Source organism: Nicotiana tabacum, chromosome 7, assembly GCF_000715075.1.
Source record: "Nicotiana tabacum cultivar K326 chromosome 7, ASM71507v2, whole genome shotgun sequence".
Taxonomy (NCBI): domain Eukaryota; kingdom Viridiplantae; phylum Streptophyta; class Magnoliopsida; order Solanales; family Solanaceae; genus Nicotiana; species Nicotiana tabacum.
Genome location: NC_134086.1, coordinates 98,575,037 through 98,590,639, shown reverse-complemented (window position 1 = coordinate 98,590,639; position 15,603 = coordinate 98,575,037). Strand labels below are relative to the sequence as shown.

At 41.5% G+C, this 15,603-nt stretch overlaps 1 long non-coding RNA gene across 1 annotated transcript; it reads right to left on the bottom strand.

Moving 5' to 3' along the window:
* Nucleotides 1–607: 607 nt before the first annotated feature.
* Nucleotides 608–13,655, bottom strand: LOC107780655 (uncharacterized). The gene is made up of 2 exons (XR_001646875.2): nucleotides 12,959–13,655; nucleotides 608–910 (listed from the first exon to the last, which is right to left on the bottom strand). It is a non-coding gene; the product is annotated as an uncharacterized LOC107780655 (long non-coding RNA).
* Between the last annotated feature and the right edge of the window lie 1,948 nt (nucleotides 13,656–15,603).

The following is a 15,603-nucleotide window of genomic DNA, read 5'->3' as shown; positions in this document are numbered from 1 at the left end:
TTTTAAAAAGCATTTTCGGGGCGAGCCCTGGGGCGAGGCGCACCAAAAACCCCTGAGGCAATGGTGTGGGGCGAAATTCTCAAGAGGCCTACGCCCGGGTCTTCGGGGCGTATAGTCGGGTGTTCGGGGCGTACGCCCGGGCGTTCGAGGCGTGTTTTTTTAGTGAGGCATAAGCCCCAAAGACTTTTTCAAATTAAACAAAATTTGTTGAATAAGTCCTTCATATAATACCCAAATTCTCAAAAGTCAGCTTGATAATTACTCACAAGTTTTAAAAAAGAACTGAAATATATTAAATTTAAAAGTCAATTTTTTTTATTGATTGAAGCCCTAATTCATGGTATTTTACAATTCTTTATATTGTCTGCTAGTCTGCTAATATCTCCCAAAAGCAACAGATATTTTTTTTACAAAGACAAAGAGAATTACACTCTACTTCATATCAACAAGTTCAAAGTTCAAATTGCAGGTTAATCATCCTTTTTGTTCCTCCATGTAAAAAACTTTATTCTTTTAGACACAATGTCATGACCCCAAGTACCGGCCGTGATGACGCCTATCACATTACTAGGCAAGCCAACCAATCAACTAACCACAACCCATTTCCTTTAGTAATAAACCATTTTCCACATAGATTTTAAATACTAGTTTCATAATAAATGTTTAAAACGACAGAAAATATGCGGAAGTCTAAATAATGATAAACTACAAGTCCCAACAATCTGGTGTCACGAGTCTAGAGCCTCTAATACAAGTCTGAATACCTAATACATGAATAGTCTAGAAAATGCAGAAAATAACATGATAGAAGGGAGAAGACAGGGCTGCGAATGCCATGCAGCTACCTCGAAATCCCCGACAGAAACAGAATCAGCTGAAGATGCTCACTCGGCCGCTCGGGCACCTGGATCTGCACACAAGGTGCAAGGAGTAACGTGAGTACGCCAACTCAGTAAGTAACTAAAATAAATAATGGACTGAAAGCAGTGACGAGCAGTTCAAAAAATTATATAACTTTAAAATCAGTTCTGTCACAAAATCATCATTTCTAGTTTTAAACATTGAAATCAGTTACTTAGCAATATATCCAACATAGGCTTATTTAAAAGAAGAGTGAAAACAGTGGGAACATCATAACAGGGCCCCTTGGGTAAGGAATCACTAAATATATGGCCCCTCGGACAGCCTCTCAGTTACTCGTGACTCAACTCTCGTCACACGGTACTCACTCTTAGCACTCGGCTCATTAGTATCTCATAATAATAGAAATCATAGTAACCGCTGCGGCGTGCAGCCTGATCCATATATGATAGTCGACTACGCTCACTGGGGGTGTGTAGACCTCTGGAGGGGCACCTACAGCCCAAGCATCATATCGCTGCAGCGTACAACCCGATATAATATATATATATCGCTGCGACATACAACCCGATCCATATAAGTGTTGCTATGGCGTGCAACCCGATCCATACCTCACATATAAATATATAAGTATCCTCACAATTGGGTTCTCAACCTCTCTAAGTCCTTAACCTCATAGCCTCTCGGGCACATTAATAGAAATTAGGGATCTTAGCCCGAACAATCCTCACAATTAAGAGTAAAGTGATAAAACCAGTTTTTAACATTTAAATAGGTAAAACATGATTAAGGATATTCTTTTAGCAAGTAAAGCGAGGAAAAACGGTCAAAATGCCCCTAAGGGTTGCTACAGGTCGGCACAAGGCCCCAAACATGGTATACAACCCATAATACGGTATAAATATCCAAAATACGAAATAACATAATATTTTCAAATCAAATACGTGGCTTAATAGTCGTTACGGGATGGACCAAGTCACAATCTCTACCGGTGCACGCCCACACACTAGTCACCTAGCATGTGCGCCACCACATTTATCAAAAATAAGTCAAATACTAGGGTTTCATACCCTCAGTTCCAGATTTATAATGGTTACTTACCTCAAACCGGTGAAAATAATACTCCGCGATGCCTTTGCCCCTCGAATCAGCCTACAATCACGTCGAATCTAGTCAAAATCAGAATCACGACATCAAAATATGCTAAGGGAACGAAGCCCAAGCGAAAACAATCGAAAAGTACCAAAAATCCCGAAATTACCAAAACCCAACCCCCGGTCCCACATCTCGAAATTCAGAAATTTTTACATCAATAGATTCCTCGTCTCCCCACGAGTCTATGCATATCAAGAACAATAAAATCGGAGTCCAAATGACCCCTCAAATCCTCAATTTAAGGCCTCTTAAACTCAAGCCCTAATCCTCCATTTTTAGCCCCTTTAATTCCTTTAATTACAACCTTAATCCATGAGATACTACCATAGAAATATGTTTTAGGTCCAAACATCCTTACCTTACGAAGTTACCTTGAAATCCCTCTTCCAAATCGCCCAAAAAGCTCCAAGCCGATGCACAAAAATGGTGAAATAACTCAATTTCGCGAAATGGAATAACTTATATGTTTTGCCTCGGCATTTTCGCATCTGCGACTCTCCAACCGCTTCTGCGGTACCGTATTTGCGGTCATGCCTCTGCTTCTGCGGAAATCACTTAAAGTCTTAAAATCGCATCTGCGATAGTCCATCCGCACCTGTGACTCTGCAGGTGCGGTCCCACACCGCATCTGCGGTTCCTGGTAAAGTCACAACACCCCGCTTCGGCGGTTCATCTCCCGCACATGCAGCTTCGCAGATGCGGACCATCAACCGCATCTGTGGCTCCTGACGAATCCCTTGAAAAACCGCTTCTGCAGCTCCTCTTCCGCACGTGAGGCACCGCACCTGCGGTCGCCCAAACCGCAGGTGCGAAAACACTAGAAGCAACAAAGTTTTGCACATTCACAAGTCTCAAACCTTCCCGTTAACCTTCCGAAATCACCTCGAGGCCCCCGAGACCTCAACCAAAAGCACAAACATAACCCAATACCTTATACAAACTTGTTCTAATCATCAAAACTCTTCAAACTACGTCAAATCAATTAAAACACCTCGTATTCAAGCCTAAGTTTCTAAAATCTTCCAAATTCTGTTTTTGATCAAAATCCAACCAAACCACATCCCAATGACCTGAAAATTTACACACACATCCCAAATGACACGACGGAGCTACTGCAACTCTCAGAATTCCATTCCGACCCCTATATCAAAATCTTGCCTATCAACCGGAAATCGCCAAAATATCAACTTCGCCAATTCAAGCCTAAATCTACTACATACATCGAAAATTCATTCCGATCACGCTCCTAAGACACAAATCACCTCCCGAAGTGGACTGAACCACCAGAACTCACATTCGAGCCCTTTAACACATAAGTCAACATCCGGTTGACATTTTTCCAATTTAAACTCCCTTAGAAGAGACTAAGTGTCTCAAACCTTACCAAAATCATTCCGAATTCGATCCGACCAACCCGATACCATAAAACATGGATAAAGAAGCATAAAGAAGCAAAAATTGGGGGAAACAAAGTGGTAACTCATGAGACGACTGGCCGGGTCATCACATCCTCCCCAACTTATGTTTCAACATTCGTCCGCGAATGAATTAAGAAACATACCTGAAGCCTCAAACAGGTGAGGATATCTGCTCCGCATCTCCCGCTCGGTCTCCCAGGTAGCCTCCTCCATGGGCCGACCTCTCCACTGTACTTTCACTGAAGCTATATCCTTTGACCTTAACTTTCGAACCTGCCGACCCAAAATAGCTACTGGCTCCACATCATAGGTCAAATCACCGTCCAATTGGACCGTGCTGAAATCTAGAACATAAGACAGATCCCTAATATACTTTCGGAGCATAGAAACTTGAAATACCGGGTGCACACTCGACAAGCTGGGCGGCAAAGCAAGCTCACAAGCCACCTCCCCAATCCTTCGAAGCACCTCAAAAGGCCCAATAAACCGCGTACTCAATTTCCCTTTCTTTCCAAATCTCATAACACCCTTCATGGGTGAAACCTTCAACAGAACCTTCTCTCCAACCATGTAGGACACATCTCGAACCTTCCTATCAACATAACTCTTTTGCCTCGATTGTGCTGTACGAAGCCTCTCCCGAATCACTTTCTCCTTTTCCAAGGCATCCTGTACCAAATCAGTCCCCAATAGCCTAGCCTCACCGGGCTCGAACCAACCAACTGGAGATCTACACCGCCTCCCATATAAAGCCTCATATGGAGCCATCTAAATACTCGACTCGTAGCTGTTGTTATAAGCAAACTCTGCAAGTGGTGGGAACTCATCCCATGATCCTCCGAAATCAATGACACAAGCACGCAACATGTCCTCCAATATCTGAATAGTGCTTACCCAACTCTCTCTGCATGGCCCTCAAAAACTGCGAAGTAAACCGAGTACCTCTATCTGAAATGATGGAAACTGGGATACCATGCAAACGAACAATCTCCCTGATATATATCCCTGCCAACCGCTCTGAAGAATAGGTAGCACACACAGGAATGAAGTGCATGGACTTGATCAGCCGATCCACAATCACCCAAATAGCATCGAACTTCTTCAAAGTCCGTGGAAGTCCGACTACAAAATCCATTGTGACTCTCTCCCACTTCCACTCTAGAATATCCATCTACTGAAGCAAGCCACCAGGTCTCTGATGCTCATATTTCACCTGCTGACAATTGAGACACCGAGCTACAAATCCCACAATATCTTTCTTCATCCTTCTCCACAAATAGTGCTGCCTCAAATCCTAATACATCTTCGCGGCACCCGGATGAATGGAATACCGTGAGCTATGGGCCTCCTCCAGAATCAACTCCCGAAGTCCCTCCACATTGGGCATGCAAATCCAGCCCTGCATCACAAACACCCCATCATTACCAATGGTCACATCCCTAGCATCATCATGCTGAACTCTGTCTCTAAGGATAAGCAAATACGGATCATCATACTGGCGCTCTCTGATGCGATCATATAAGGAAAACTGAGAAACCACACAAGCCAATACCCGACTGGGCTCCGAAATATCTAACCTCACGAACCGATTGGCCAAGGCCTGAACATCAACTACAAAAGGTCTCTCCCCAACTGGAATATATGCCAAACTCCCCATACTCACTGCCTTTCGGCCAAAGCATCAGCTACCACATTCGCCTTTCCCGAATGGTACAATATAGTGATATCATAATCCTTAAGCAACTCCAACCATCTACGCTGCCTCAAATTAAGATCATTTTGCTTGAACAAATGCTGAAGACTGCGATGATTAGTGAACACCTCACAAGATATGCCATACAAGTAATGCCTCCAAATCTTCAATACGTGAACTATGACATCCAACTCCAAATTATGAACGGGGTAGTTCCTCTCATGGGGCTTCAACTGAAGAGAAGCATAAGCAATAACTCTACCCTCATGCATCAACATAAAACCAATCCCAACTCCCGAAGCATCACAATATATATGAACCTGAAGCTGATGGAAAAACCAACACTGGAGCTGTGGTCAAAGCTGTCTTGAGCTTCTGAAAGCTCTCCTCACACTCGTCCGACCATACAAATGAAACACCCTTCTAAGTCAACTTGGTCAAGGGCGATGCAATGGATGAGAATCCCTGAACAAACCGGCGATAATAGCCTGCCAAGCCAATAAAGCTGCAAATCTCTGTGGCTGAGGATGGTTTGGGCCAACTCTGAACCGCCTCTATCTTCTTCGGATCAACCCAAATACCCTCGCTGGACACTACATGCCCCAAGAAGGCTACTAAACCGAGCCAAAACTCACACTTGGAGAATTTTGCATAAAGCTTCTCCTCTCTCAATATATGCAATACAACTCTCAAATGCTCCGTGTGCTCCTCCTGACTACGTGAATACACCAGAATATCATCAATGAAGACTATGACAAACAAATCAAGATAAGGCCAGAACACGCTGTTCATCAAATGCATGAACACTGCTGGGGCATTGGTCAGCCCAAAGGACATCACCAAGAACTCATAGTGACCATAACGGGTCCTGAAAGTCGTCTTAAGAATATCCGAATCCCTGATCTTCAACTGGTGATAGCCTGAACGAAGATCAATCTTGGAGAGAACTCTCGCTCCCTGAAGCTGGTCGAATAAATCATCAATGCGAGTCAAAGGATATTTGTTCTTAATTGTTACCTTGTTCAATTGCTTATAATCAATACACATCCTCATTGTGCCATCCTTCTTCTTTACAAAGAACCGGCGCACCCCAAGGTAACACACTAGACCGAATGAACCCCTTATCAAGGAGTTCCTGAAGCTGCTCTTTTAACTCCTTCAACTCTGCTGGTGCCATACGATACGGAGGAATAGAAATGGGCTGAGTGTCCGACACCAGGTCAATACCAAAATCAATGTCCCTGTTCGATGGTATGCCCGGCAGGTCTACGGGAAACACATCGGGAAAATCCCTCACAACTGGAACAAAATCAATACTGGGAGTCTTAGCTCCGACATCCCTCACAAACGTTAGATATGAAATACAACCCTTCCCAACCATACGTTGGACCTTCAAGAAAGAGATCCATCTACTAAGAACATAATTAGTCAAGCCTCGCTACTGTATCCGTGGCACACTCGGAATAGCCAATGTGACTATCTTAGCATGACAGTCCAGAATAGCACGATACAGAGATAGCCAATCCATGACCTAAATGATATCAAAATCTACCATACATAATAGTAAAAGGTCCACTCGGGTATCTAGACCCCCAATAGTCACCACACACGACCGGTACACACAGTCTACAACAATATTATCGCCCACTGGAGTAGATACATGAACAGGTGAAACAAGAGACTCACGGGGCATATCCAAATAAAGGGAAAAGTATGATGACACATAAGAAAAGGTGGAACCGAGCTCAAATAATACAGAGGTATCTCTGTGGCAGACTGAAACAATACCTGAAATCATGGCATCTGAAGCAGTAACATCTAGTCTACCTGGGATGGCATAGAAATGAGCCTGACCACTACCTGATCGACCTCCCCCTCTAGGGAGACCCCTGGCTGCCTGACCTCCACCCCTAGCTGGCTGGATGGGTGGTGAAGTAACTGGAACAAAAGTCGAGGGCTGACCCCTCTACTAAGATTGACTATCATAAAGATGTGCACACTGCCTTCTCATATGTCCAAACTCTCCACACTCATAACAACTCCTCGGTGCTGGAGATGGGGACTGAAGGGAACCCCTGACATCGGAATGACCAGTAGAATGACCTGACATGGAAGAACCCTGGACTGATAGAGCACAAGATGAGCTCTAAGCTGGAAGGGCTATAAGTGATGAGTGGACCAAATGAGAACTATGAAAACCATGACCTGATGATGCTCCACGGTAACATGGGCAAGCTGAATGGGCCTGCTTGAATGAACGACCTCCGCCCTTCTGGAATTGAACCCCCGAGGGAGCACTGCTAAAGCTACCAGATCCCCGAGGCCTCTTGGCCTCCCTCTCCTCTCGCTCATGACGTTGAACCAACTCAATCTCACGGGCGATATCAACAACCTCCTCGAAGGTAGCACCTGTCACCCTCTCCCTAGTCATGAGAATCCGAAGCTGGTATGTGAGGCCATCAACAAACCTCCTAATCCTCTCTCGATCTGTGGGAACCATCCAAATCACATGACGAGCTAACTCAGAGAACTACATCTCATACTACGTCACAGTCATCTCCCCCTGACGCAGCTGCTCAAACTGCCTGCGCAGCTCCTCTCGGCGCGACCGCGGTACATACTTCTCCAGGAAGAGAATAGAGAACTGCTGCCAAGTAAGGGGCGCTGCACCAACATGCCTACGCCTCTCATACGCCTGAAGGAAGCCTCAAAAAACTAAAAGGTGTTAAATGCCACACCACTAGTCTCAAGAATCCCTGTTGTACGAAGCATCCGCTGGCACTTATCCAAGAAACCCTGGACATCCTCGCCCTCTGTACTGCTGAATGATGGAGGCTAGAGTCTACCAAACCTCTCAAGTCGACACTGCTCATCATCCAACATAACTGGTACCACAAACTCCTGAGCTGGTACAATCGGCTGGGCTGGAGGTTCCCTCGGTGTTTGGAGTCCCTACACAACCTGCTCAGGTGTGCGAGCAACGGAAGTCTGGGTGCCTTTCCTAATTTGGGAAGTAGCTGCGGCCGTAGTAGCTGAGACCGCCTGAGACAAATCGGTACACACTAATAAGATCTAAGCTAAAGCCTCCAGAAGACCTGGAATCACAATAGGCACAACTGGTGCCTGAACTGGTGCTGCTATAGCGTCTACAACTGGGACCTGGTCCAGAACTGGGGCAACTGGTGGATCTGTCGGTGCTACTCTAGCTGCTCTGCCCCTGCCACGGCCCCGACTGCAACCTCGACCTCTGGTGGCCCCAGTGGGTGGTACTGGCAGTTTCCCCCCTATCCGGTAGCATGTGTCCTCACCATCTGTGAGAGAATGAAATAACAGAAGTTTAGTACTCAAACAAACAGATCCGCACGACAAGAATTTCAGGAATATGAAGCTTTTCCTAAAGGTTCTGTAGCCTCTCGAGGATAAATACAAATGTCTCCGTACCGATCCGCGAGACTCTACTAAACCAGCTCATGACTCCCGAGACCTATGTAACCTAGGCTCTAATACCAACTTGTCACGACCAACTTATCACAACCCCAAGTACCGGTCGTGATGACGCCTATCACATCACTAGGCAAGCCAACCAATCAACTAACCACAACCTATTTCCTTTAGTAATAAACCATTTTCAACACAGGTTTTAAATACTGATTTCATAATAAACGTTTAAAACGATAGAAAATATGCAGAAGTCTAAATAAAGATAAACTACACAACCCCAACAATCTGGTATCACAAGTCTAGAGCCTCTAATACAAGTCTGAATACCTAATACATCAATAATCTAGAAAATGCAAAAACTAACATGATAGAAGGGAGAAAACAGGGCTGCGAACGCCATGCAGCTACCTAGAAATCCCCGATAGAAACTGAATTAGTTGAAGATTCTCACTTGGCCGCTCAAGCACCTTGATCTGCACGCAAGGTGCAGGGAGTAACGTGAGTACGCCAACTCAGTAAGTAACTAAAGTAAATAATGGACTAAAAGCCGTGGCGAGCAGTTCAAAAAATATATAACTTTAAAATTAATTCTGTCACAAAATCATCATTTCTAGTTTAAAACATTGAAATCAGTTACTTAGCAATATATCCAACATAGGCTAATTTAAAAGAAGAGTGAAAACAGTGGGAACATCATAACAGGGCCCCTCAGGAAAGGAATCACTCAGAATATGGCCCCTCGGGCAGTCTCTCAGTCACTCATGACTCAACTCTCGTCACACAGTACTCACTCTAAGCATTCGGCTCATTAGTATCTCAAAATAATAGAAATCATAGTAACCGCTGCGGCGTGCAGCCTGATCCATATATGATAGTCGACTACGCTCACTGGGGGTGTGTAGACTCTGGAGGGGCACCTACAGCCCAAGCATCATATCGCTGCGGCGTACAACCCGATGTAATATATATATCATTGCGACATACAACCTGATCCATATAAGTGTTGCTATGGCGTGCAGCCCGATCCATTCCTCACATATAAATATATAAGTATCCTCACAATTGGGTTCTCAACCTCTCTAAGTCCTTAACCTCACAACCTCTCGGGCACATCAATAGAAATTAGGGATCTCAACCCGAACAATCCTCAAAAATAAGAGTAAAGTGATAAAACCAGTTTTTAACATTTAAACAGGTAAAACATGACTGAGGATATGCTTTTAGCAAGTAAAGTGAGGAAAAATGGTCAAAATGCCCGTAAGGGTTGCTACAGATCGGCACAAGGCCCCAAACATGACATACAATCCATAATACGGTATAAATATCCAAAATACAGAATAACATAATATTTCCAAATCAAATACGCGGCTTAATAGTCACTACGGGACGGACCAAGTCACAATCCCTACTGGTGCACTCCCACCCGCTCATCACCTAGCATGTGCGCTACCGCATTTATCAAAAACAAGTCAAATGCCGGGGTTTCGTACCCTCATTTCCATATTTACAATGGTTACTTATCTCAAACCAGTGAAAATACTACTCCGCGATGCCTTTGCCCCTCGAATCGGCCTCAACTCGCGTCGAATCTAGTCAAAATCAGAATCATGACATCAAAATATGCTAAGGGAACAAAGCCCTAGCGAAAACATCGAAAAGTAACAAAAATCCCGAAATTACCAAAACCCGACCCCGGGCCCATGTCTCAAAATTCATAAATTTTTACATCAATAGATTCCTCGTCTCTCCACGAGTCTATGCATATCAAGAACTCTAAAATCGGAGTCCAAATGACCTCTCAAATCCTCAATTTAAGGCCTCTTAAACTCAAACCCTAATCCTCCATTTTTAGCCCCTTTAATTCCCTTAATTACAGCCTTAATACATGAGATACTACCATAGAGATGTGTTTTAGGTCCAAACATCCTTACCTTACAAAGTTCCCTTGAAATCCCTCTTCCAAATCGCCCAAAAAGCTCCAAGCCGAAGTCCAAAAATGGTGAAATAACTCAATTTCGCGAAATGGAATAATTTATATGTTCTGCCCAGGCATTTTCGCATCTGCGACTCTCCAACCGCTTCTACGGTACCGTATTTGTGGTCATGCCTCCGCTTCTGCGGAAATCACTTAAAGTCTCAAAATCTCATCTGCGATAGTCCATCCGCACCTGCGACTCTACAGGTGCGATCCCACACCGCATCTGCGGTTCCTGGAAAAATCTCAACACCCCGCTTCTGCGGTTCATCTCCCGCACCTGCGGCTCCTGACAAATCCCTTGAAAAACCGCATCTGCGTCTTCTCTTCCGCACGTGCAGCGCTGCACCTGTGGTCCCCCAAACCGCAGGTGCGAAAACACCAGAAGCAGCAAAGTATTGCACTTTCACAAGTCTCAAACCTTCCCGTTAACCTTTCGAAATCACCCCGAGGCCCCCGGAACCTCAACCAAAAGCCCAAACATAACCTAATACCTTATACAAACTTGTTTCAATCATCAAAACACTTCAAACAACATCAAATCAATTAAAACATCTCGGATTCAAGCCTGAGTTTCTAAAATCTTCCGAATTCCGTTTTTGATCAAAACCCAACTAAATCACGTCTGCATGACCTGAAAATTTACATACACATCCCAAATGACACGACAGAGCTACTGCAACTATCAGAATTCCATTCCAACCCCTATATCAAAATCTGGCCTATCAACCGGAATCACCAAAATATCAACTTCGCCAATTCAAGCCTACATCCACTACGGACTTCCAAAATTCATTCCGATCGCACTCCTAAACCACAAATCACCTACCGAAGCTAACCGAACCATCGGAACTCACATCCAAGCCCTCTAACACATAAGTCAACATCCGGTTGACCTTTTTCCAACTTAAACTCCCTTAAAAGAGACTAATTGTCTCAAACCTTACCGAAATAATTCCGGACTCGATCCGACCAAACCGATACCATAAAACACGGATAACGAAGCATAAAGAAGCAGAAATTGTAGGAAATAGAATGGTAACTCATGAGACGACTGGCCGGATCATCACACTTAAGTTACTTGTACTTTAAGTAGCATATAATAGATTGTTTTCATTAATATACACACACACACACACACACACACACACACACAGATATATATATATATATATATATATATATATATATATATATATATATATATATATATTACATATTTTTAATTTTCTTCAATTTTTATGTAATTTTACCTGTTTATAAATATTTAGTGTAATTATATTATTTTAACAAAAATTAAATACCTATGGGGCTTACGCCCTGTGCCTCGGGGATTATGCCTCGCTAAGACATATGTAAAATGCCTCGCTTTACGCCCCCACCTTTTAAAATACTGCTCCTGAGTTCCGTGATTTTAGCAAGGTTGCTTTAATCATAACTTGGCTTAATTAATTGTTTCATTACGCATTTTAGAACCTATGTGTATTTTACATCTTGCTTATTTTAATTACAGCGTTATGGATTTAACCTTTGAAACAGATCATATGCGTGTAATTCCGTTTTTATTAAGTGCATTAAAATTATATTACGCGTACATATACACAATAAATAATACATTATTAATTATTATAATTGTTTGGTCAAAGTCGCGCGATCACGTACTTTGATTTATTTTGAGAATCATAATTATGTCACATAAACCTGTACACAATCACAATAATAGATTAGAATGCGCCTAAAGCATTCTACACATATGAATTATTTTCCTAATCTTTGAGATTATTGTAAGACAAAGAGTATTATGGAATTGTTATGGAGGGAAAGAATCTTTGTGTATAGAAAAGTAGTTAGCTTAAAGAAAGATGATCCAACTATGTTATTTATGGCCAGATGAGAATAATTTTTTTTTGCCCAAATTCTTTCTTTTCTTATATCCCAAAGACCAACTCTCCTCATAAGTCAGAACCAAATCATGGCTCAACCAAATCCAATCCAATATCCCATATTATGTACATTTTTTCTTAAACAAAATTACATCACAATCTCATGAATAAAAGTAATAAGCAGTCCAACGTTACAGTGATTCAATAAACTCATTATTTGGTTAAATCAACTCAAAACAAAACCTTGCATCTAGAAAGATTAATAAAATATTTTAATTGTGAGCAGATTATTATCTAAAATAGAACAAAAAGTAAAATTAATTCTAAAACTTGTCATGCAGTCCATTTAGCTTTGATTAAGAAATGCGTACTCATTAATTCTCTAAGAGTCCGTAAATTGAACTAACAATAGCAAAACAACCAATGTTTATTTCAACTGAAAGAATAATGAACTAGAGGCACAAAACAACAAGAAATGACTTCACACACTATTAACATAACATTATTAACAATAAAGTAAAAGAGAATGAACCTTTATGTAGCAAACTTTCTTTATTATTTGGAAACCAACTTTGAACAAAGTCTCGAACGAATCTGAGATGGTTATCGACATCTGATCGTACGCCGGAATCTCGAACCAATACTTTGTTGAGGACTTTTCCAGGACTATTTTCACTCAGATTTTTAACAACCGAGAATGAGATTTTTCTGCTAGTTTTTGTGATGTTTTTCAATTGTGTTCCGAGGTGGTTTTTGGGATAAAAATGGTTGAGGTTGCAGCTGCTTTTTGATGGGAGTTCTAACGATTTCAGTCGCTATTTTTTATAGCTGAAGTTTTAGCTTTTCATGTCTGAAAATGGGCTGGAGATGGGTGGCGTTTTTCAGCTACATTTAGGGCTGTTTTGGGGTGATTTCTCTATGTTTTTGGGGTAATTTGGAGTTGGAATTTGGGGTATATGAGGGTGATTTCACAGCTGGGTTTTGGTTGCTTTTTAGCTTATATTTTGGACTGATTTTCGCTAGGGTTTTGGTGTGGAAAAATGGCTGGTTTATGGACTATTTTGGGATGAGTTTAGTGATTCTTTCATGGTTGTAAAATAGTTAGATACTGCTATCGTTTTTGAGGAAGAAGGAGCAACTGCGTTGTTTTTGTTCTTAGAGGAAGAAATTGATTCACAACGTTTTTTTAGTAGTAGAGCTCTAGTTTTTTTAATCTCTCCCTCTGCTTTTTCAGATCCCCCTTTTAAAGAGTGAGGGTCTAGGGCTTCGGTCGCAAGGATAATTGGGCCGCTGCACTTGGCCCAATTCAGAATATGGGGCAGACGACCCTTTCCTCTCTTCTTGATTTTGACTAATTAACTACATGACATTTAAAAGCTTATTGCAAAGTTAGCTTGTTTAGTGATTGACTAACTAACTAATTACCTAAATAATTAATTCCAAGAAAGCAAAATAACGACAAAGCGACTAATGTATTTTTCATATTTTAGTATTTTTACAAATGCAATTAATTATGCAATTAAAATCTAAAATGTAAAGATTAAAATATTTTTTTTTCTAGGATTTAAAATGCTACTAAAAATATACCAAACACAAATATGCATAAAACAAATCAAATAAGGTATAGAAAAATTCTTAAAATTATATAAAATAATTAAAGCTATTTTTGAAGTTTTTTAGGAGTAATTTCATATTATTGGGCAAAAATTATGTGCTCACAACTGCCCCTCTTTGCTCGGAAACATGAAATTTTTTTGGGCAAAGATAAAGTGAGTGATATGACTAATTTTTGGCCATAACATTATTCAAAAGGGAATCAGATTATGTGTAGTTCAAGGAGAATGATAAAATGATGAGTTGGAGAGTCGACTGAAGTTTCGCCGAGGCTCCGGTCCATGGTCCTGTTATTACATCAAAATCAAAAGAAACTAAACAAGCTTATCAGCTATGAGTTACAAGATTCCTATCTATAAGTCTTCTAAAACTTGATCTTGAGTCTTGACTTGTTCCTCACACAAACTATGATCTAAATCTTGATACTTGCTAGCTGCAGGTGCTAATTAATCCTTCTATGGCTTCTTCTTATCAAAACAAGATATGCAATGGTCGTGACTTCAGTCATATCTTGAGCAGTCCACATCTTTTCATCCGCTTCTGCATTTTGGATTCACTTCTTTTTCTTTTTCTTTTCTTTATTGTGAATTGAGATTTCTTCTTTTGATTATCTCGAATCTTGTGCCTCGAGGTAAAACCTGCTCAGACACTAAAACAAAATGAACTAAGTTTTCTGCCCCCGTTTTCACTAGAAAAAATTCGTGAGTTATTTGTCACAAAGCTCTATACTAATTCATTGTTGAAAGAAATAAAAGGTCGGGATTGGTGTACACTGGGAAAACATGATGAATTTGTTTATTTTTTTTGATGGTGTTCCTTTATTGTCAAAGATGTCTCAACTAAGGATTGATGTACCTAATGTTGGGAAAATGTGGCCAAGGAATGGTATACCCTATATTGGCAATTATATTAGTTAGTGATGTACCCTGCATTGAAAACCAAATCAACTAGGGAGTGTTATACCTAATGTTGGAAAATATAGCTAGGGATTGGTGTACCTTATATTGGTAAGGAGATTAGGGATTGGTGTACCCTGCATTTAAGCTCACATCAACTGGGGAATGAAGACCCTATGTTGGAAGCGTGAGACTAGGGAGTGGAGACCCTATATCTAAAATAAAACCAACTAGGGAGTGGAGACCCTATATTGGAAAAGGAAACTAGGGAGTGGAGATCCTATGTATAAAAGGATATAACCTAGGGAGTGGAGACCATATGTCTAAAATAAAATCAACTAGGGAGAAGAGACATGTTGGAAAGGAGTCTAGGGAGTGGAGACCTAATGTCTAAAATAACGTCAACTAGGGAGTGGAGACCCTACGTTGGAAAATAGACTAGGGAGTGAAGACCCTATGTCTAAATAGAATCAACTAGGGAGTGGAGACCCTATGTTGGAAAAAAGACTAGGGAGTGGAGGCCCTATGTCTAAAATAAATTCAACTAGGGAGTGAAGACCCTATGTTGGAAAAGAGACAAGGGAGTTGAAACCCTATGTCTAAAATAAAATCAACTAGGGAGTGGAGACCCTTGTCTAAAATAAAAATAAAATTAACTAGGGCGTGG